The 23,900-nt window shown below is 40.7% G+C and overlaps 1 long non-coding RNA gene across 1 annotated transcript in view; it reads left to right on the plus strand.

Annotated features, from left to right (window-relative positions):
• LOC136153763 (uncharacterized) overlaps positions 1–23,900 on the plus strand; it is a 45,048-nt gene that overhangs the window by 12,592 nt on the left and 8,556 nt on the right. The window contains exons 2-4 of the long non-coding RNA XR_010660428.1: positions 16,781–16,935; positions 18,969–19,122; positions 19,485–19,692. This is a non-coding gene — a long non-coding RNA (uncharacterized lncRNA). The remainder of the gene's footprint in view (positions 1–16,780; positions 16,936–18,968; positions 19,123–19,484; positions 19,693–23,900) is intronic.

Consider the following 23,900-nt stretch of genomic DNA (forward strand, 5'->3'; position numbering starts at 1 on the left):
CACTGCTGGCTGGGCTGCCATCCAGAGGGTTAGCAGCCAGGCTGGTCTAGGTCACTTGGTGAAAGAAAGATTATACCCAGGATGTTCAACAGAGGATCCCACATTGTCAAAATATGTCCCTGTAACCCCTGATCTTAATTAACTACCCAGGGAGTAGCTGAAAAGAGCTGATTCCTTTCCAGCCATATTCATTGACCCAACTGCCATAATAGGGTATATGAACCAAAAGCAGGTAAGGGTGGTAGACTCTGAAATCCTTTGGAGTCCATTTAAAATTTTTTTAAACATATAAATTTTATTTTTCCAATGATCATTATTATTGCAAAAAGTGCTTAATAATACATAGAAAGTAAAAGCCTCTTTGTAATCTCATCCTGGAGAGTCCGCCAAAGAATTATCTGAAAATTTTTAGGAAATGTTTGGTTGATTCTTTCTGTGATATTAGAGGTGGTTAGCCTGATCCATTGTTTATTAGGTTCCTCATTAGTTTTTTATCTGATGATTGATTTTTATCATTGCCTAGATCATTAATTCACTAGGAGTTACTAAATCATGATGTTCTAATTCTGTCATTCCTTCTGGATTTATTGGCTGGAATGTTTCTATAAAGAAGAACTTTCTCTCATCAACTAGCTATATCTTTAACTGATAAAAACTGATTATCAGTTTTTATGTTTAACTGATAAAAAGCTCAAGGGGCTTGCCCCCAGCAAGGCTCTGGATTTATGGATGCTGAACTTCCTCCTGTGTTCCCCTTAACAGGAACCCTCTGAATCAGAGGTCTATTCTGGCCTGTGTTGTTTTACCACTGGCATTTGCACTGTGTTGCTTTTATGCATTTCTAGTATCCCCTAAGGCAGCATTTAGTCACACTGAACTCTCTGGGCTGCCATATTTTCTCCTGAGGGTACCAATTATTGTTTTTAGGGCTCTTACTACATAGGTTTGATTGATCAGTTCCTAATTTGAGTCCATGTTTGAGGAGGCTGTTCCAGTGCTTGACCATACCAGATGCCAGTGGATGGTAGTGAGTGTGGAAGTCCATCAGATACCTTGACTATCAGCCTATCATTACATGACTTTTGCAGTAAAAGGCGTACCACTCTCAGGCTGCAAATAAATAGTCCAGGATGCTGAATACCTGACACCGATTAATTCTAAGGGCCACAGTGGAGTGGCTGGCGTCAGCTGAGCAGACTGAAATAGCAACACTTCAACGTGAAAAAATATCAACAGTTGTATGCAACAGCATACAGTGAAATCCCTGAGAATGGGTTCTTGAGATGCGATGCTGTGTGCCAGGAGCAGACAGGCCCACAATTCATGCAATGTGCTCTTCCTCATCCCAATAGACCATTTTTTAGAAGGAGTCACACTTTGGCTGGCCATGGTAACTTTTGCATCAGAAAGGTATAGTCTTGTAATTTGTACCCAGTCTGTGATGATGGATGTGTTTGTTGCCATGTCCACGTAATGATGGATGCAGAAAAGCAATAGCAGTGATCTGGGCCCTGAGAGCTCCATCAACAGTATGATTCTAGTCAGTGGCATCAGAGAATGGACCCTTACCATGAGACCTGCATAGGTGACCCAGACCATTCAGTTAGCAGCCTCGATTTGTTTCCATGACTCACCATACTAAGGAGGGCCATCCAACCTCCCAGCCGGTAGTCTTCCAAGTGGGAGACTGAACAACTGGACATTGGCTGCAGCTTCAGAGTCAGTAGATTATCAAAGGGAGTATTGGCCAGAATTATAAGAATAGCCTTGAGTTCTGCCTGCTGAAGGGAGCGCTCACATCTATTCTCAGTTCTGCTAAGGTTGAAGAGCCACAGAGCCCAGAGTAGAATGTTAGATTCCAGCTAAGCCCAGTGGTTAGTGGATCAGGTTCAGGCATTTGAGGAATCGTCTATGAATCAAGTGCCGCAGAAAGCCCAGCAGCCTTGCTCTATGGTTGGCAGAGTGGGAAATAAAATTTCCCCCAAAGGGATAGCTGTCCCATTTTCCTCTGAAGCCAAGATGCTGCTGGAGCCGGGCCAGCTGTGCTCTTAAATGTACTCTTTCCGTTTGACAAATGGAGGCTTGTTGGGTCCTTCCCACCTTGTCAGTCATCGAGTCTGAATTGACCTACCCCCAGATGGGACTATCAGGCTAGATGGCCTTCATGGGTCAGGTGTTCAGTTTGGACAAGGGCCCAGTAGAAAACTAATAACTGCTTTTCATAAGGGGTGTAGGTAGTAGCTGTGTAAGGAAGAAGAAAAGCTGGTACCTTAGGGAGCTTTTCCAGATGGGCTTCCCTTCGCTACTGGCCCCAACAGGCAACACCATCAGTTACCCAGACTGGTAACTCAGCAGGGTCATTGAGGCTTTGAGGACCCTGAAGGTAGAGAGCAGAGAATGTGCCACAGCATGCCGGATAGCATTCTACACTGGCCCATTGGTTTGGCCCCACTCAAAGGACATCGCAGTTTAGCAAATATGAAGGATCTAGTAGAATGTCCAGGCAAGGCACATACTGTCTCCTTTTCCCAAAGATCCCAGGATGGTGCTGGACTTCCTTTTTTTGTGTAAGGTTCAAAGAGGTAGGTGTTCTTTGACTGCAAGAGGAATGGAGCATCATGAGTCCATCCAGAGGTCCCAGACACTTTATTTGCATTTTGTCAGGGTTTACCAGCCACCTCTGATGTGGCAAAGGCATGATAATACTATGGGTGGAGCCAATGAGACTAAGGCTTCTGACTGGCTAACCAACACCTCATCTATACAGTGAGAAGTTTGGACAGCAGAGGGTAGAGTCAGTCTTGCTAAAGTCTGATCCACTTACTGATGGTGCTCTCATTACCCCTGGGAAAGCACTGCCAGCGTGTATGGAAGGTCTTGCCATGTGAATGCCAACTGGTCATGGTGCTTGGTGTGAAGAACTGTGAAGGGGCGGAGATTTTAAGCTAACACGCTGGTGTGCCACAGTTTCAAGTATGTTGACAGAGACCATGAGACCCCTGAGTCAGTGATGAGATACTTTATAGTTGCAGAAAACTCAGTAGCCATAATCAGCATGTTTGCATTTTAGGGGAAAAAAATTCAAAGCTCTTGGCAACCCATGAAATCTCTTCAAATAGAAAATAGAAAGAAAATGGTTTTGTTATTGAATAAGCATCAAAGCAGGGCTTCCTGGGTAGCTCAACTGGTAAAGAATCCACCTGCAGTGCAGCAGACCCCAGTTCGATTCCTGAGTGGGGAAGTCCCCCAGAGAAGAAATAGGCTACGCACTGCAGTATTCTTAGGCTTCCCTGGTGGCTCAGATGGTAAAGAATCTGCCTGCAATATGGGAGACCTGGGTTCGATCCCTGGGTTGGGAAGATCCCCTGGGAGGGCATGGCATCTCACTCCAGTATTCTTGCCTGGAGATTCCCATGGACAGAGGGGCCTAGTGGGCTGCAGTCTATGGGGTCACACAGAGTTGGACACAACTGAGAGACTAAACACAGCACAGCGCACAAGCATCAAAGCAGACCACAGTGTGCATCCCAAGCCGTTAGCTAAAGAGACTGCAGAGACAGAAGGAAATCTCATTCATCCCTTTCTGTGACAGAGCATATAGAGTCCATTACATGCTGGTTTTCAAGACACATGATAATTTATCAAGTCCTCATGCAAGAGGAATTCACAGGATGATTTGTCCTACATTCTTTTATAGTTCATCCTAAGTTCAGCTGATAATGGCAGTGGCTATCTGTGCTAGTTAATTGCCTTTATCCAAAGGCAAAATTGAACTTCTCTTTTTTCTATGACAATCAGAGAGTTCCAGCTTAGAGCCAGACACCTAGGATAAGGTGACAGGGAGATAGGGTACCATCTTCCTTAATGTTTGCATGTCAGTGAGGTGGCCCTTAAGAAGACCGTTAAGAAAATCCCAGGTCCTTAAGAAAAACATTCCTGGGTTATAATGCTGACAGAAGGCTTATATAACTGTTTAAAAGATTTACATATATTTTAATATACATGTATGTGGCAGAGGAAACATTTACAAATACCAGTTTTCTCAAGGAAATACTCTAAGAAAAGGGAGATCTCTTTCAGTAACAGGGAAAATTCCATTTTTAAAAATCCTTGCACTTTCCCTTTTATAATAACAGCACATTTTTCTGATTATCTCCATTGTAATTTCTACCTTTGTCTGGGCAGTGGGCGGCCACCTAAATATCTAGCAAGTCCGTATAATAGCAAAATAAAGCAGTTAGGAAAATTACCGTAGGGTGAATTTTAAAAATCAGTGCAGCCTTCAGAATGGGAGAAAATAATAGCAAACTAAGCAATTGACAAAGAATTAATTAAAGATATACAAGCAGCTCCTGCAGCTCAATTCCAGAAAACTAAATGACCCAATCAAAACATGGGCCAAAAAACTAAACAGACATTGCTCCAAAGAAGACATACAGCTGGCTAACAAACACATGAAAAGATGCTCAACATCACTCATTATCAGAGAAGTGAAAATCAAATCCACAATAAGGTACCATCTCATGCCAGTCAGAATGGCTGCTATCCAAAAGTCTACAAACAATAAATGCTGGGGAGGATGCCGAGAAAAAGGAACCCTCTTACATTGTTGATGGGAATGTGAACTAGCACAGCCACTAGGGAGACAAGTGTGGAGATTCCTTAAAAAACTGGAAATAGACCTGCTATATGACCCAGCAGTCCCACTGCTGGGCATACACACCGAGGAAACCAGAATTGAAAGAGACACGTGTACCCCGTGAAAGAGACACGTGAACATTGTACATGTGCAGTGTTCATTGCAGCACTGTTTACAATAGCCAGGACATGGAAGCTACCTAGATGTCCATCAGCAGACGAATGGATATGTGGTACATATACAGAATGGAATATTACTCAGCCATTAAAAAGAATGCATTTGAATCATTTTTAATGAGGTGGATGAAACTAGAGGTTATTATACAGAGTGAAGCAAGTCAGAAAGAAAAACACCAATACAGTATACTAATGCATATATATGGAATTTAGAAAGATGGTAATGATGACGCTATATGCGAGACAGCAAAAGAGACACAGATGTAAAGAACAGTCTTTTGGACTCTGTGGGAGAAGGCGAGGGTGGGATGATTTGAGAGGGTAGTGTTGAAACGTGTATATTGTCATATGTGAAGCGGATCACCAGTCCAGGTTCGATGCATGAGACAGGGTGCTCAGGGCTGGTGCACTGGGATGACCCTGGGGGATGGGATGGGGAGGGAGGTGGGAGGGGGATTCTGGATGGGGAACACATATTCGCCCGTGGCTGAATCATGTCAATGTTTGGCAAAAACCACTACAGTGTTGTAAAGTAATTAGCCTCCAATTAAAATAAATAAATTTAGAAAAGAAAGAAAAAGAGACCATTTATCTTTATCGGATTGAAAATAGTTGAAAAACCAGAGAGAAAGTTTACCATTCTAAGGCATCTTTGCACCACCTGATACCTCTCTTCCAACAGCTGCAAGGATCAGAAACATCATGTTCTCTTCTGACAGCACAAATATGTCTACTGTTTGAAGGGACCTCCACTACGATAGCTTATGGTACAATACTGTCTGTCCCCTCCTATCTTTGTAAACTAAGGTTTTTGTTAACAGATATTGCAGGTGTCAACTAGGTGTAAGGAGGAAAGCCGTATAATAAAGTTAACACTGGGGGAGGAGGGAATAAAAAAAATAAAAGTCAGTGCAAAGAACCTACTCTATAGCACAGGGAGCTCAGCTCGGTGCTCTGTGATGACCTAGATGGATGGGATTGGGGGGAGGCTGTGGAAGCGAGGTCCAAAAGGAAGGGAATATATGTATACATATAGCTGATTCAGTTTGTTGTACAGAGGAAACTAATACGACATTGTAAAGCAACTGTACCACAATTTTTTACAAAGTGCAATGTACATGTTGGAGAAAAAAACCTTTAAATATGTTTTACCAATGGTTATAGCACATTTCTTGAGTAGCAATTGTGAAGAAGTTCTCTGTTACTCATAGGTTACTTTTATAAATTGTTAGGTTATCTTTGTTGCTTACTCTTTCAAATGATTACTTATTTAAGTACTACTTTGTAGTTCCTAAAGAAATGGCAACCCACTCCAGTATTCTTGCCTGGAAAATTCCATGGACAGAGAAGCATGGCAGGCTACAGTCCATGGGGTCACAAAGAGTGGGACATGACAGAACAACTAAAAAAAATAAAACAAAACTTATGAAGTCTTACTCAGTCCAAGCCCAAGGAGTAGCTCTCTGGAGGCCTGATAGTTAATTTTTAATTGAGTTTTTTCTTATAAGGTCCAATGAATTTCTCCTGAATTCTTGTCTTTCAATAATTAGCATCACACATACATAATTTAGCAATGCAGTAATGGTTCCATCTCCCCAGATAATATTTCCCAGATGCAAAACGCAAAGACACCCATAGTCATTTCTAGTATATTATTATGAAACACTCTTTGAAGGGTACAGATTGAACTTGTAGTGCTTAATGTATTTGCTTTAATTATTTTGGGGCTTCCCTTGTGGCTCAGCTGGTAAAGAATCCGCCTGCAATTCGGGAGACCTGGGTTTGATCCCTGGGTTGGGAAGATCCCCTGGAGAAGGGAAAGGCTACCCACTCCAGTATTCTGGCCTAGAGAATTCCATGTACTGCATAGTCCATGGAATCGAAAAGAGTTGGACATGACTGAGCGACTTTCACTTTCACTTAATTATTTTAAGTCTTAAGGAACAACCCAGCCTCTGAGCCATTGCTTGCAGTAGTCCAAATCAGTCCAATTCCCATATGTTCTCAATTTTTATTTGACTTGAGATCCCACAGCTTTTAAACATTTTGCATGACATGATTCCATCCAGTTTGCAGTTGTATTATGTGCTTTTTAAATTATTCCAAAACACTTAAGTTTATTATTCAAAGTCTCACTGTCAAAAGAGTTAGCTGTACCTGCTCCTGTTCCTGTTTCTTCCAGGATTGTGTTCTAATAAGCCTCCTTTTGCTCTTGTACAGGCTCAAACACGTCCCTTACACAAATTGATGGGAAAATTGTGCCTATGCCAATTTTTAAAATCTTTTATTTTGAACTATACTGCTTTGAGAGGTCTCATTTCAGAAGAGCCTGTGCAGTTGCTATGGTTGTTAATGCATTCTGAGGGTTTGTCCATCCCTGGGGTTTGCAAGTTGTTCACTTGAAACATTCTTAATATGGTTGGCTTCTTGTTTGCAAGCTAGCTATTACAGTAGCAATCAAAGATTCCAGTGTTTGATGTTTGCCTCTGCTAGAAATAACAGCCTCTTAAGTGAAGACTTAACTTAGTGACTACTAGATTATCCTTAGGACTCTGCATTAATTCTCTAATGTTCTTGGTATTTAAGAAAAAACATATTTGTCACAGAATTTTAGTTAACATCTTACAACTGAACCTGTATATATGTGTAGATAAACTAGTCACTATAAACATTACATGATCTGGAATTTGTTTTTATTTGGAAATGAGAGCTTTATGATTTACAGATTCATTAAAAACTGTAAACTGTTTCTGTAAAAAAGTGTCTCTGAACTTTTAGAATTGCTTAGGCAGAGTTGACAGAAGCCCCTTTAATACTTAAATGCCATCTCCTGGTATGACCCTTGCCAGTACCCATTGTCTTCTTTGGCTTTCTGGCAGGAGAGTGTCCTGCCCTTCTCCCCCCATCCCTGTAGTCTAGACCATATGCCACACTACCGTCTCAGGACCTTGCTTTCTTAGTTATTTTTTTCCTTCCTACTATTTTGTGCTGCTTTTGACCTGTCCCCCCCCTCCCCGACCATACCTTCTGACCTTATGTATTTGGATTTCATAGTTCTGCTTCCTTTCAAAAGAACAATTCCGCCCTTGCTCCTGCCAATCCCTGTTTCCTCTCCAGCTTCTCAATGTCATCTAACACCAGCCTCATTTTGTTTTACCTATCTCAACTCTGACATCAGCTCCTATACTCTTGCTCATCACCCTATACCTCATCCTCAGCTGCTAACTTTGTGGTGTTTCAATTTCTCTTATAATCAGCTACTTTGAATGCTAATTGTATCTGTCATCCACGTGTGATTCCATTCTGTGAAGTGCTTGTTCTTATTGTTCTATCCATTTGTATCTGTAGATATTTTGTGTTTTCCTTGTTGGTGAGTACCTTGTTTTCTTTTTACAAACTTTTCCCCTTCCATTCCCTCTAGCTGAAGGGCCCTGTCTACTGTCCTCTGCTCTTCCCTTCCTTAAGGGAGTTTCCCATCCATTCTGAACACGTTTTATTTTCCTATTCTACTGACTCATAGTGATCCCTTTAGTCCTTGCATTAGGACTGTACCTTAGTACCAAAATTTACCTGTGTAGAGTGACATTTCTCACAGCTGTGCAATTCCTTCCTTCTAAATATATTATTAATGGGAATCATCATTGCCCAAATCAGATATTGTTCTCCAATATTCTTCACTCTGCAATTCCTCTTTTTTCTCTTTTTGAAAGTATTATTTAAATGCCCCCCCCCCTTTTAAGTCCCACCTATGTCACCACAAAACAAGTCCATATTGTATCCTGGTTGGATTATTCTGTTCTTAATGGGATAATTATTTCCATTTTTTGACAAGTTCATTTTAGGTGCTACTGACAGATTTCATTACCTAAACTATGACATTTATCTTGTACTAGCCTTATGAAATAAAATTGCAGTTATTACCTATTATGTAGCACATGATAATTAAACTTTCCTCTTAATGACAGCAGGCCCCTTATTGCCAACTCAAATGTATATCTGTATATCTTCCACAACTCATGTTTAACTAGAGTTTTCTTAAAGCTTCCTACATAGGAAATTTCTCTCTGTGTCTAAATTATTGATTATTTAGGTCTCTATTTAGATACAGGCTTCACCTGTTCCATAAAATTGGGCCCTTAATCACTCCAGTATCTAATATCTTTTCCTTTTCTCACCCCCACCATCCCATAGAGCTCAGAGCAAATAAAAACTTTTCCCCCTTTATCTTAACTTTTAATTTAAACTTTTTGGAGAGATGACACATTGATAAATGTGGAAATTCAGATGTGTGAAAGAGTAGGCACTAAAACATCTTACTCTCACCTCTACTCCCCAGTTCTCTTCCCTGTGGCCTCCCAATGTTAATCATTTTGTACTTTCTTTCCAGAAGTATATCTTTAAAAATAATGCTTTCAGATTGTGTGGTACATGAATATATTCAATCCTATACCTATGAGAAAACTTTAAGAATACAAAATTAATAATATTTTATCCTTAAATTCTCTAGTGGAATAATGGAGAAACCAGTTCAAGTGCTGACATTGATAGTTTTTTGGAGATGTTTCAGTGTTTTGTTTTTTTTAAAAAATCATGTTAAAGAGAGTTCAAAGAAACAGATTGTTAGTAGGAAGGGGAGAAATGGCTTGAAAACAAAAAAGAATTCAGCCTTGTTCATTAATCACTCTAGTGAAGCAGACAACTCTCACTCAGAAAGCATCAAGGTGGGCAGCATAGATAATGTCTGCTTTTAAAATGCAGAGAAAATTATGGCTCCCTAAAGTTGTGGTGAGACTGTGGACTAGTTTTCAGACACAGTGCTCTTAACTGATCTATGAATCACATGTATATTTTGAACTGGCACAAAAAGCAGAAAGAGCCAAATTAATGGAAGGAGTGTATGTGAATAATTATTGGATTGGGGAATAAGCTGGATATTTTGAGGATGCGTTCATGACTAGTGGCTTCCCTCATAGCTTGGTTGTTAAAGAATCCGCCTGCAATGCAGGGGACACCGGCTTGATTCCTGGGTCAGGAAGATCCTCTTAAGAACGGATAGGCTACCCACTCCGGTATTCTTGGGCTTCCCTTGTGGCTCAACTGGTAAAGAATCTGCCTGCAATGCGGGAGGCCTGGATTTGATCCCTTGGTTTGGAAGATCCCCTGGAGAAGGCAAAGGCAACCCACTCGAGCATTCAGGCCTGGAAAATTCCACGAACAGTCCATGGAGTTGCAAAGAGTTGGACACGACTGAGCGACTTTCACTTTCATGACTGGCAGAATACAAACTCACATTCACAGCTATGTTTCCAGACTGACGACTCTATTTGTGTGCTGATAAGGAAGTCTGTGGGCTCAGACTGTCAAAGATAATTATTTTCAGCACAGGCATTAACTGTTTACATTGAATAGTGTTGGCTGTAACTAAATATTATTGGCTCTAGTGAATTTTATACATACATACTAAATGAAGTAGAAACTTGGGAAAAGTCTCAATCCATTCCTATGAATCAGAATGCTTAAGATCTATAGAATAAATGAAATAAGGCTTGTGGATATAAAGAGTGCAGCATAGGAGTGAAAGAATAGTGAAGTTTGGCAGGGATAAGACAAAGTTCTAGATTTCACTGTTTTAGCCTAACTAAAAGAGGAAAACAGACTGGATTTCATTTTCCAATCAGGCTCAGTATTTTACAATTTGGTATAATGGGATAATAGCATAACTTCTTCATTCTATTTAATATTAAAACCTATTGTATTTCATCTTCTGTACAAAGCATCAGTGATTTTCCCTTCCAGGTGAGTTGGTACATTGCTTAGGGTAAAGCTGAACTGTTGGAAGAACTACATGGGTACTTTGTAGGTGGGTGTTTAGTCACTCAGTCATGTCCGACTCTTTGTGACCCCGTGGACTGTAGCCCACCTGGCTGCTCTGTCCATGAGATTTCCCAGGCAATAATACTGGAGTGGGTTGCCATTCCCTTCTCCAGGGTACTTCCCAACCCAGGGATGGAACCTGAGTCTCTTGTGTCTCCTGCATTAGCAGGTGGATTCTTTATCATCTGAGCCACCAGGAAAGCCCCCAAATGGGTACCAGAGAGTCTATGTAAGTGGAGACATGCTGCCTTGTTTTATTCTCTCCTGCATATGACCCATATCATCTTGAGAATATTATTTACTTGTTCTGGGATTTAGTTTCCTCTTTTAAATAATGTATAATAGTATCTAGCTCATATGGTTTCTGAGAGAATTAAATGAGTTCATATGTGTGTACATACTTCTGTGTCACATAGAACAGTGCCTGGCATGTCCTCAAGACTATAAGTACATAGCATAAATAAAGAACCATAGGAGTGTTTTCTATCATCCTCCTCCTCCTCCTCATCATCGTCTGCTTTCCCTGTGTCCAACCTGGATCAGTTGCATGTAGCTCCTCTATGTTTGGCTAACTGTTCCAAGTTTCAATTTTGCCTTCTTTTTCTCCTTTTAAGAGAGAAACCTGAGATTGAAATCATACAGTAGATTACTGCAAAAGCTTCATTTCACAATGAGAAACTGGATGAATTCAAGAGGAATTATTCAGTTTCTTTTTAATTAAAATGATTATTCATTTTAAATAAAAACTGTGACAATATGATGACCAGATAAATATAAGGAAAACCAAAATAGACCTTTGTGTCATGTTGCTTTCATCAATAAGAACACATTGAATAAGTATAGAGACTGTGAATGTAAGTACACTGGAAAAATAACTGATATGAGCCCATTGTTAGTTCATAAGAACAACCCCTTAAAGGTGATTCATTTGGAAATGATTTGAAGTATAGGTTAAACTCACATGTCCGAATAGAAGTAACATAAGAAACACCTTGAGACGATTATTGGTTGTAGTCAAATTTTACTGATTCCTTTTTCTATACTAACTATGCTAATTCTCATCTAAATGAGAAATTCTGTGAACCTAATCAGTGTGGGAAAGCCCTCAGTCAGAAACAAGAACACATTCCTCATTGAAAATTTCTTACTGGGAAGGGAGCCTATGTATGCAGTGAATGTGGAAAGGTCTTCACTCAGAAGCCACACCTCTTTGTCCAGCCGATTCTGTGGGAAAACCCTATGAATGCAATGAATGTGATGAGAGTTTCACTCATCAGTCAATAGTGAGGTTGCATCAGAGAATTCATACAGGAGTGAAACCCTGCATATGCACTGAATGTAGGCAGGCTTTTATCCAGAAGACCCACTTGCTTGCACATCAAAAAATTCTTAGTGGAGAGAAGCCATATGGATGCAGTGACTGTGGGACATCTTTCCCTTCCAAATCAAATGCATGAGCATAGAAAAACTCACAGAAGGTAAAAACCCATACCTGCACAAGACGTGGGAAGGTCTTCACGAAAAGATCAAATCTCCTTATCCACCAGAAGATTCGGACTGCACAAAGAACTTATGTTTAAACTGAATGTGGAGAGGCCTTCACTTAAAAGTCAGTCTTGATTACATATCAGAGTATTCATACTGGTGAAAAACTTTATGAATGCAGTAACTGTGGGAAAATCTTTACCCAGGAGTCACACCTCATTGGACACCTGAATGTTCTTACTGGAAGGAAACCCTCTGTATGTACTGAATGTGAAATACCCTGAACTCCCTCATGATCACTCTGCCAACTTCCCATTCTTCTCTAATGCTATCTTATCATTGGTAGCTTGTGAACCTCTCTGACTTCCCCATTCCTCATATCATCCGGTGGTACATCTCAGAAGGGGGACTGTTCCATCCTAAATTTCCACCCTCTCACATAGTTGTATGTCTTAGAAGATAATTTCTCTGTCTTGCTCCCATGCCATATACTGAGAGTACCACTGTGGCAATATAAATATCACAGATCGCTATACTCAGATCCAAACACCCCCCCCCACTCCTACTCCAGGAATCTTTCTGGACCAGGAATCAAACCTATGTCCCCTGTGTCCCCTGTGTTGGCAAGTGGATTCTTATCCACTGGACCACCTGCAAAGTCCTTAATGAGTGTTAACCCTAGTATAAAACATAGTATGCCTGTTACTAAGTACCTAATATGAAATAACATTTTGTAGGAGAAAATATAATTGAGGTTTCTGAAATTCAGTGTTTATGTAGTAATAGTTGTTCTTTACTAAAAATGAGGGCTACATAGACAAATGAATGAATAGAGAATATGTGAGATACATATATATGTGAGAACCATTTTCTAGAAGATGGCTGTGGCAGATGTTACTATAATACACTTTCGACAAGATTACTGTCGATAACACTCTGTCTTTTTCATTAGGCCGACCCCTTGTCCAGTTTACACATGTTGTTTGGTATAACCGTTATTACTGGCTGCATTGCACAGCTTGTGAGGTCTTAGTTCCCTGACCAGGGATTGGACCCAGATCTCCAGCAGTGAGCCCACAGAGTCCTAAGTACTGGACCGCCAGGAAGGAAGTCCCCCAACACAGTTATGAATGATGCCCCTTTCCCATTCTAAAGTGTCCTGATTTAGATGATAAAGTATAAGGTTAACTCAGCTATACTCCATAAGGAGATCAAACATGTTTTTGAAATTCAGTTATCAGGAAACATTTATCCTGGAAGAATTGGCATATTTTCTACCTGTGACCAATGTAAATCTTACAAATGAGTGCATTTCTTTTCCAGCTGCATCTAATAGGAAGGTAAGAAAGAAATGTATAGCTCAATTTTATTTACTCTTTAGGACTATCAGGCACAAATGTCTACAGTCAAAATAGATGCTGGTGCTGACTTTGTTCATTCTCACTTTAGGTTTCTCACTGGGACCAAGTGTACCAGCCATCCCCTCCTAAGTCATTAAATATCATTCCTTACACCCTGACCCAAGACTTCAATTTCTAGAAATCAGTCATGTATATGCACAAAGATTTAGATGCAGAAATGCAACTACAGTGGTATTAATTGTCAAAACCAAGACTATCCTTCATACATGTTTACTAACAGTATCAGTACAGTTAGTTCATTTGCTCAGTCGTGTCCAACTTTTGTGACCCTGTGGATGGCAGCACACCAGGCTGCTCTGTCCATCACCCACTCCCGGAGCTTGCTAAACCTCATGTCCATCTTGGTGGTGATGCCATCCAACCATCTCATCCTCTGTTGTCCTCTTCTCCTACAGTCTTCAATCTTTCCTAGCAACAGGGTCTTTTCTAATAAGTCAGTTATTCACATCAGGTGGCCAAAGTATTGGAGCTTCAGCTGCAGCATCAGTCTTTCCAATGAATATTCAGGACTCATATCCTTTAGGATGGAATGGTTGGATCTCCTGGCAGTCCAAGGGACTCTCAAGAGTCTTCTCCAACACCAAAGTTCAAAAGCATCAGTTCTCTGCCCCTCAGCTCTCTTTATGGTCCAACTCTCACATCCATACATGACTACTGGAAAAACCATAGCTTTGACTAGACAGACCTTTGTAGGCAAAGTAATTTTGCTAATTTTTAATATGCTGTCTTAGATTGTCATAGCTTTTCTTCGAAGGACCAAGTGTCCTTGACTTTTATGGCTTCAGCCACCATCTGCAGTGATTTTGGAGCCCAAGAGATAATGTCTCTCACTGTTTCCATTTTTTCCCCATCTTTTTGCCATGAAGTGATGGGACAGGATGCCATGAACCTCATTTTTTGGATGCTGAGTTGTAAGCCAGCTTTTTCACTCTCCTTTTCCGCTTTCTTCAAGAGACTCTTTAGTTTCTCTTTGGTTTCTGCCTTAAGGGTGGTGTAATTTGCGCATCTGAAGTTATTGATATTTCTCCCCGCAGTCTTGATTCCAGTTTGTGCTTCATCGAGCTTGGCATTTCCTATGATGTACTCTGCATAGAAGTTAAATAAGCAGGTTGACAGTATACAGTTTTGGCGTACTCCTTTCCCAATTTGGAACCAGTGTGTTCTTGCATGTCCAGTTCTAACTGTTGCTTCTCAACCTACATACAGATTTCCCAGGAAGCAGGTCAGGTGGTCTGCTATTCCCATCTCTTGAAGAATTTTCCAGTTAGTTCTGATCCACACAGTCAAAGGTTTTAGCATAGTCAATAAAGCAGAAGTAGATGTTTTTCTGGAACACTCTTGCTTTTTCTATGACCCAACGGATGTTGCAATTTGATCTTTAGTTCGTCTGCCTTTTCTAAATGCAGCTTGAACATCTGGAAGTTCACGGTTCATGTACAGTTGAAGCCTGACTTGGAGAATTTTGAGCATTACTTTGGCAGCATGGGAGATGAGTGCAATTGTGCAGTGGTTTGAACATTCTTTGGCATTGCCTTTCTTTGGGATTGGAATGAAAACTGAGCTTTTCCAGTCCTGTGGCCACTGCCGAGTTTTCCAAATTTGCTGTCATTTGAGTGCAGCACTTTCACAGCATCATCTTTTAGGATTTGAAATAGTTCAACTAGAATTCCATCACCTCCCCTAGCTTTGTTCATAGTGATGCTTCCTAAGGCCCACTTGACTTCACATTCCAGGATGTCTGGCTATAGGTGAGTGATCGTTCTAATATTTTTTAATATTCATTTTTTTAGCAGAAGGAGAGTCTGAAGACCCTTCCTCCTGTGTGCCTCAGTTCTTGGTAAAGATGCAAAGAAGTATCTTGTAACTTACCCGTTGCAAGAAAGTTTAAGAACAGGGAAAGAAAGAGCAGGTAGCAAAGAGTGGGACATGACTGAGTGACTGAGCACACATAAAGAAAGAACAGAGAGAACACCTCAACAGGGAGGTGAGCCACGCCAAGGAAGGCAAATGGCCCTAGAGGGCTGGGGTACAGAGGTTTTAAGGCAGGGTCGTTTGAATAATCCAGGGGGGTCTTTGATTGACAGCCTTGATTGACACCTGCAGGTTATATATTAATAACAAGATGCTCTACAGTGCAGGTCCTTCCCATAATTCAGTCTGTTATAATTAGATGTATGTATTCATGGAATATTTATGAGCAGTTAATGAGTCCAATGGCTGCCAAAGGTTACTGTAGTACAGGATAGTGTGAGGTGTGTGCAAGTGCTAGAGTAGGGTAAGTCCCACCAGTGGGTAGGTTGAGGGTTTTATGGCCCCTGACTATTTTGGGAGTACCAGTGGGGGGGTGTATCAAAGGCCCAGGTGGTAAATTGCTTGGTGGAATTAGGTTGTTATTGGACCTTTAGCTGAAGTGGCTGCCTCTAGTCGCTATCAGCTAAATTCCTGCCTATCAATTTTATGTCTTTTTAATCATGTATAAGATTGGAAGTTTTACATAATCATGGTAAATCAAATCATTATGGAATGACCCTTTCAACCCCAATTAGTACTTTTTGTCTTAGTATTTTTAGTCTGATATTAATACAGTTGACCTTGTTTTATTTTGACTAACATGTGCCTGGCAAATTTTCTTCCATCCCTTTATTTCAAATGTTTCTGTATCCTTATGATTTGCTAGTTTTGCCATAAACAGTGTATGACTGAACTTGTTAGTCTTCATCCAAATGACAATCATTAACTGAAGAGTTTACCCCAGTAACAATTTTTATACTGTTCATGTAATGAAATATAAAATTTAAATATAACTTACTACTTTCTTACATTTTGCTTTCTATTTTTCTTGCCCTTTCTATCTTGCCTTTTTTCTATTTTCTCAACTTCTAAAATTGACTTATGTGTTTTTTGTTTGTTTTTCTCATTGTCTACCTCATGATTAGAATAAGAGCAGATAGTAAAATAGTAATAATATGAAATTATTCCAAATAATTGGAAATGATAAGGGGTCAGTTTTCCCACCACATACAGTAATGGAATTATCGATCCCTGAAATATGTGAAACAGTGAGGTGCTGGCATCAGAATACACAAGTATATCTATTGAGGTCTGTGGCAGTGCTCTGCAAAATGGCGTACCTGTAGGTATATAGTTTCTCTGTAACCATGTGCTTTTAACTTTTGACTGTACAGCATCTATAGCAAGTGCATCTGGAGCAAGTGCAAACTCGATACATTCAAGAAGGGGCGGAGCTAAAGTTGGTATCAGAGCCAGAAGTAGCTCTACTAGCCTTTCCCCAGCACCTGCAACGTGGCACTTCATGGTATAGCACCTGATTGGCTCTAAGGTACATGCAAGGGCTTTGTGATTGGAAGGGGTGATGTGGGCTCATTGAAGGGGGTATAAGGGTTAATAATGGCAATCTTTGGAGCAAGTATGAACATGTGTTCGAATTGGAGTTGAGAGCTCAGTTCTTTAATTTCCATCTTTTTTATATTGTCAACTTTGAATTTCATCTAAGACCACAGTTGGGTATGTACTGTTTTCATTTTTGTTAAGTTCTAAGTATTTTCTAATTTCAGTTATTTTTCTTTTAATCAAGAGTTTAGAAATGCCTTTTCAATTTTCAAAAGTTAAGGCTTTTGCTTCTAACGTAACTTATCTGTGCCCCATGTGATGATTATTCATTGGAAAGTGTTTAGACTTCCTTTAAAACTAAGTTCAGGGTCATTTTTTATTAATATTGCATTTCTAGATTGAAACTAGTATGTGTTCTCTGGTTGATAATTGTCTTAAAACGTGTATATTCTTTCTCCATGCTTGCACTTTTAATCTTTGAGAGTAATGATTTGCATGTGTGTGCATATGCACATGAACATTTAAAAATATTTGTATATTTATATATTTTATTAGGTGTTACTGGGTTCAGGTAGGAGTAGTTTTCAGAATAAAGACTGTCAATAATTTTCGGTGAGTGAATCAGGGCAGACAGGGCATAGCGTAGCATGTGCAAGTGTTGGGGGCAGGGCTTGGCATGGCTCAGCACATAGGAGGTAAGGCAGAACAGAGTATGGTGCAGAAAGCAGGATGAGCAAGTAAGGCTGGGAGTCTGGGAAGGGGGCAAGGCCTAGCACAGGGCAGGGTTGGGTATGCCCTGGTGCAGTGTATGGAACCCATAGGGCTGGGAGCCTTAAGGTGAGACAGAGTATATCCAAGAGGGTGGAGTCTGCATGTGGAGCCTGGAGAGACTAGGGAGACTGCGCAGGGCAGAAAGGTAGGCAGAGCTTGTCTGAGGGGCTAGGCTCTGAGCATTTGGGCGCGCTGGGCAGAAGTGGCTATCTGGGTCCATGGTGTAGGGCAAGCAGGGTAGCAGCTGTGTCCTGGAGGATGGGCAAGGCAGGATGAACTCTGCAAGTGTAAGCAGGTGGGATCTAGCATTTCTGGGCAGATATACAGGACCTTAAGCATTCAAGTGGACAAGGTGGAGCCAGATGGACCAGACAAATGTGTCTGGATAAGGTGGGCAAGCAGGGCCAGGTGGTGCCAGTCATTCCCAGGCAGCCAAGACCTAGTGGGTCCTAGCCATAGAGGCCAGAGGGTGAGTCAGGAGTGTTGGGGCAAGGTGAACCCCTCCCCACCCACTTTATGCTGATCCAGAACCCTCCTCCTATTAGCACAGAAACTCTATTTGTAATTCCTGGTCTCTGGTGAATCCAGGATGCAGGATGGATGGGGGAGTGGAGTTTGAATGAGGGTCTGCCCCTCAGCTCTTACCTGTGATACTCTTGGAGACTTTGCCATGGTCCCCCTGGAAACTGCCAACTCAGTCACATCTTCCTCAATTGCAGAAGTCTGAGCTGTCTCAGAAGTACTAGGTGGTGGTGATGCCATTGGCAGTAAAGGAAGCACTTCAGACAACAGCCATACACCAACTGTTGTCTGAAAATGACCTGCCTCAGTACTAAAACTTATACCAGGACTTTTACATAGGAGACTTGACAACCAAAGCCTGATAAGTGTATGACGAGACCCCTTAGTGGAAGGAGGGAGACAATGAAAGCAGGGAGGGTCAGCAAGGAGGAGAAAGGAGAAAGGGAGTGTCCAGAGACGATTTAAGGAACAAGCGGGGAAGACCTTTCAGCATTTTCCTGGTGATGAGTGACACTGAGGAGTTTCTGTTCCTAGATTCTGCACTGCTGAAGCAGGCAGTGGATATGAAGAAAATGAAGAATTTGAAGAAAAAAGTGGAGTGGAAGGTGACAGAAATTATGGAAAGGGGGGCATGGAGACAGGTTGGGGGCAGAATACAAGACAGGAGTACAGGATTAGGGGGCAGACATTGCTTCCCCTTCACCTACCTTGACTGCTCTGGCCCCACAGGAGGAGAAGCAGAAGCAGAAGCTCATGGAAAAGTCAAAAGATCCAGGGCAGCCAGATGTCAAGGACTGAGCCTTGCTGCATCAGTGCCTGGGACCTGGCTGTGTGCATCCCACCTAACCTGCTTGGACGAATGTGGCATGAAGCTGGCAGCTGAGTGAGTACACCTGCAGGTTAAGCAACAGGGCATGGAATAGGGCATGATTTATGCTATCTATAAGTCCATCCACCCTCCTACCTATGTATCCTCCCACAATTTGTCCACTTACTTGCCTATCCGTCCACCCTTACATATACCCACCCATCCAGATTCCACTCACCAACCCACACAATTACCCTTACAGTCAACCACCCAACTAGCTACCCATCCACCCAACCATCCACCACCCAATCACCCATTCAACAACATTCACTCCTCTGCCATTCATTATCTTAAACATTCACCATTAAGCCACTCATCTATTTCTTCTTTTGATATTCCAAAATACCCATTCCATTTCTTGCTGTCTCTCCTTCCAGCCACATCCATGAGATCCTGCCCCAGCTCATTCAGCAGTGGCAGAAGAGCCCCTGCATTGTTGAGGAGAATGGCAAGAAAATGCTTGAGTGCATCCACTGTGAAGAGCAGGACACCCATGCCTGCCTGAAGGACATGGAATGCTATTTCCATGAACTTGAGGCCATCATTCTGCATGGCAAGTAGCAGACTGTGTACCAAGAGAAAGAGGTGAGTGGGAATGGATGTTATTGTTCAGTCTCTTAAGTCGGGTCCAACTCTGCAACCCATGAACTATAGCACACCAGGCTTCCCTGTCCTTCACTATCTCCCCGAGTTTACTCAAATTCATGTCCATTGAGTTGGCCATACCATCCAACTATCTCATCCTCTGTCGTGCCTTCAATCTTTCCCAGCATCGGGGACTTTTCCAATGAGTTGGCCCTTTGCATCAAATGGAGAAAGTATTGGAACTTCCGCTTCAGCATCAGCCCTTCCAATGAATATTCAGGGTTGATTTCCTTTAGAATTGATTGATTTCATCTTGCTGTCCAAGGGACTCTCAAGAGTCTTCAGTACCACAGTTCGAAACCATCAATTCTACAGTGATCAGTCCTCTTTATGGTTCAACTTTCACATCCATCATGACTACTGGAAAAACCATAGCTTTGACTAGATGGACCTTTGTCAGGAAAGGGATGTCTCTGCTTTTTAATACGTTGTCTAGATTTGTCATAGGTTTTCTTCCAAGCAGCAAGCATCTTTTAATTTCATGGCTGCAATCATCACCTACAGTGATCTTGGAGCCAAAGAAAGTAAAGTCTCACTGTTTCCATTGTTTCCTCATCTATTTGCCATGAAGTGATGGAACTGGATGCCATAATCTTCATTTTTTGAATCTTGAATTTTAAGCTAGCTTTTCCAGTCTTCTACTCTTCTCTTTCACCTTCAGCAAGAGGCTCTATAGTTCCTCTTCACTTTCTGCCATTAGGCTGGTATCATCTGCATATCTGAGGTTATTGATATTTCTCCTGGCAATCTTTTTTTTTTAACTCCTGGCAATCTTGATTCCAGCTTGTGCTTCATCCAGCCTGGCATTTTGTATGATGTACTCTTCATATAAGTTAAATAAGGAGGGTGACAGGATGTAGCTTTGACATACTCCTTTCCCAATCTGGAACCAGTCTGTTGTTTCATCTCTAGTTCTAACTGTTGCTTCTTGATCTGCATACAGGTTTCTCAGGAGGCAAGTAAGGTGGTCTGGTATTCACATCTCTTGAAGAATTTTCCACACTTTGTTGTGATCCACACAGTCAAAGGCTTTGGCATAGTCAGTGAAGCAGAAGTAGATGTTTTTCTGGAATTCCTTGCTTTTTCTATGATCCAATGGATGTTGGCAATTTGTTCTCTGGTTCCTCTGCCTTTTCTAAATCCAGCTTGTATATCTGAAAGTTCTCGGTTCACGTACTATATGAAGCCTAGCTTGAAGGATTTTGAGCATGACCTTGCTAGCATGTGAAATGAGTGCAATTGTGCAGCAATTTGAACATTATTTAGTGTTTCCTTTCTTTGGGGTTGGAATGACAACTGACCTTTTTCAGTCCTGTGGCCACTGCTGAGTTTTCCAAATTTTCTGGCATATTGAGTGCAACACTTAACAGCATCATCTTTTAAAGTTTGAAATAGCTCAGCTGGAATTCCATCAGCTCCACTAGCTTTGTTCATGGCAATGCTTCCCAATGCCCACTTGACTTCATACTCCAGGTTGTCTGGCTCTAGGTGAGTGGTCACACCACCGTGGTTATCCAGACCATTAAGATCTTTTTTGTACAATTCTTCTGTATATTCTTTCTACCTCATCTTAATCCCTTCTGCTTCTGTTAGGTGCATACTGTTTCTGTCCTTTATTGTGCCCATCTTTGCATGAAATATTCCCTTGATATTTTCAGTTTTCTTGAAGAGATCTCTTGTCTTTCTCATTCTATAGTTTTCCTCTATTTTTTGCATTGCTCACTTAAGAAGGCTTTCTTATCTCTCCTTGCTATTCTTTGGAACTCTGCATTCAGATGGGTATATCTTTCCTTTTCTCCTTTGCCTTTCACTTCTCTTCTTTTCTCAACTATTTGTAATGCCTCCCCATACAACCATTTTGCCTTGTTGCATTTGTTTTTCTGGGGACAATTTTGGTCACCACTTCTTGTACAATCATACATATACCCCAGTGTTCATAGCAGCACTATTTACAATATCCAAGACATGGAAGCAACTCAAGTGCCATTAACAGATGACTGGATGAAGAAGATGTGGTACGTATAACCATAAAAATGAAATACTGCCATTTGAAGCAATGTTGATAGGCCTAGAGAATACTGTGCTTAGTGGAATAAGTCAGAGAAAGGCAAGTACTAAATGATATCACTTATATGTGGAATCTATAAAATTAATACAAATGAATGTATGTACAAAACAGGAACATACTTATAGATAACAAATTTGGGTTACCAAAGGGGAAAGGGAAGTGGGGATGGATAAGTTAGATTATGAGATACAAACTACTATATAACCTATAATGCAATATAATCTGAAAAAATACTGAATCACTATGCTATATACCTAAGACTAACACAATATTTTAAATCAACTATACGTCAAATTTAAAAATCACTTTCACAAAAAAATGGAGAAAAAAGGGACAGAGTTTTTTATAATTGGTTTTGGGGAAACTGGGTAGCCATTTGGGAAAAGGTAAAATTAGATTCATATGTCATACCATACAAGAATAAACTCCAAATGAATTAAGAACCTAAATGTAAAAAAAAATTTACAAATATTAGAAGAACCAATGGATTTCAAGTCATCATGGGAAAGAATTTCTAACTATGACCCAAAATCCAGAGACAGTAAGAGAAAAGTTTGATACATTTGACTAGATTTAAAATTTGTTAATGTGTATGGCAAAACACACTATAAAATCAAAAGACAAACTGGTAGAAAATATTTGCAACATATATCACAGACAAGGACTAGTCTTTAAGATATAAAACAGGAGCCAGCAAGTTTTTTTCTGTAAAAAGCCCAGTAGTAAATATTTCTTATTTCGGTCTCTTTAACAATCAACTCTGCAGTTGCAGAGTGAAAGCTGCAGAGACAAAATGTAAATAAATGACTGTGTTTCAATAAAACTTGATTTATAAAAACTGGTGGTGGTGGCGGGGGTGGGGGGGCTTCCCTTGGTGGTCCAGTGGTTAAGAATCCGTCTTCCAATGCAAGGGACACGGGTTTCATCCCTGGTTGGGGAACTGAGATCTCACACGCTTCAAAGTAACTAAGCCTGCATGCCACAACTACTAAGAGCCCATAACCTTAGAGCCCATTCTCCACAACAAGAGAAGCCTACACACCATAACTAGAGAAGCACCCACATATCACAGCTAGATTGAAAGCCCACATGCCACAATGAAGACCTAGAGCAGCCAAAATCTGAAAAAAGAAAGAAAAACATGAACAGACAATTCACAGAAAGAAAAGGAGGTGTAAGATGGTGACCAAACATTTTCAAAGTTCAAACTTATAATTAGAAAAATGCACATTAAAATAACACTGAGATGCCATTTCACATTTGTCAGAATGGTAACAATTAAAAATATGACAGAAGTTGGTGAGGCTGTGAGGAAACAAGCATTCTAGTATATTTCTGGTGGGAATACAAACTGGTTCGATCCTTCTGGCGAGGAATTGGGCATTATCTAACTAAACTACCTTTAGTCTTACCTCTTGAATCAGTAATCCCACATCTAGAAATTTACCCTGAAGATCTCCAACAAAAGGAAGATTATGAATGGATATGGAGAGATTTCATAATGTTAAATGAAAAAAGCAAAGCTTTAAAGAGTATCTAGAGTGTGCTACCCTTCATAGAAAGAAGAGAATATAAGAAGACATACATGTTCTTGCAAAAGAAATACTGGAGGATAAACTAAAAACTAAAGAGCTCACTTACCAATAGGGGATGGGAAAGGGATAGTAGGAAGAAGGAGGTGAATGATCTTTCTCTGAATATACCTTTTTGTGTAGCTCTGACTCATGGAACCATACTGTTTCACATACCCCAAACAAACAAAAATTAACTACAGTGTGGGGGTGAATCTTAAATGGCATACAAACTACCGAATGAGCCTACCTATATTTAAAATGAATAGTATGAAAATAAAATATCTTTATATTAAAAAGTAATCTAAAAATACATCCCCCTCCAAAAAAAAATAGTATAACACTGAAGAGGATGGGAAAGAAAAGAAATTAGTCTAAGTATTCCAGGTATCAGTAGAGGGCACTAAAAAGACACTGAAGGAGGAATAGATTTCTCTACCTGGTTCTGGTGTGTTGCACTCACCAGGCTCTTGCAGCACCCATGGCTTCTGCAAAGCATCCCTAGGTGG

Source organism: Muntiacus reevesi, chromosome X (genome assembly GCF_963930625.1).
Source record: "Muntiacus reevesi chromosome X, mMunRee1.1, whole genome shotgun sequence".
Taxonomy (NCBI): Eukaryota; Metazoa; Chordata; class Mammalia; order Artiodactyla; family Cervidae; genus Muntiacus; species Muntiacus reevesi.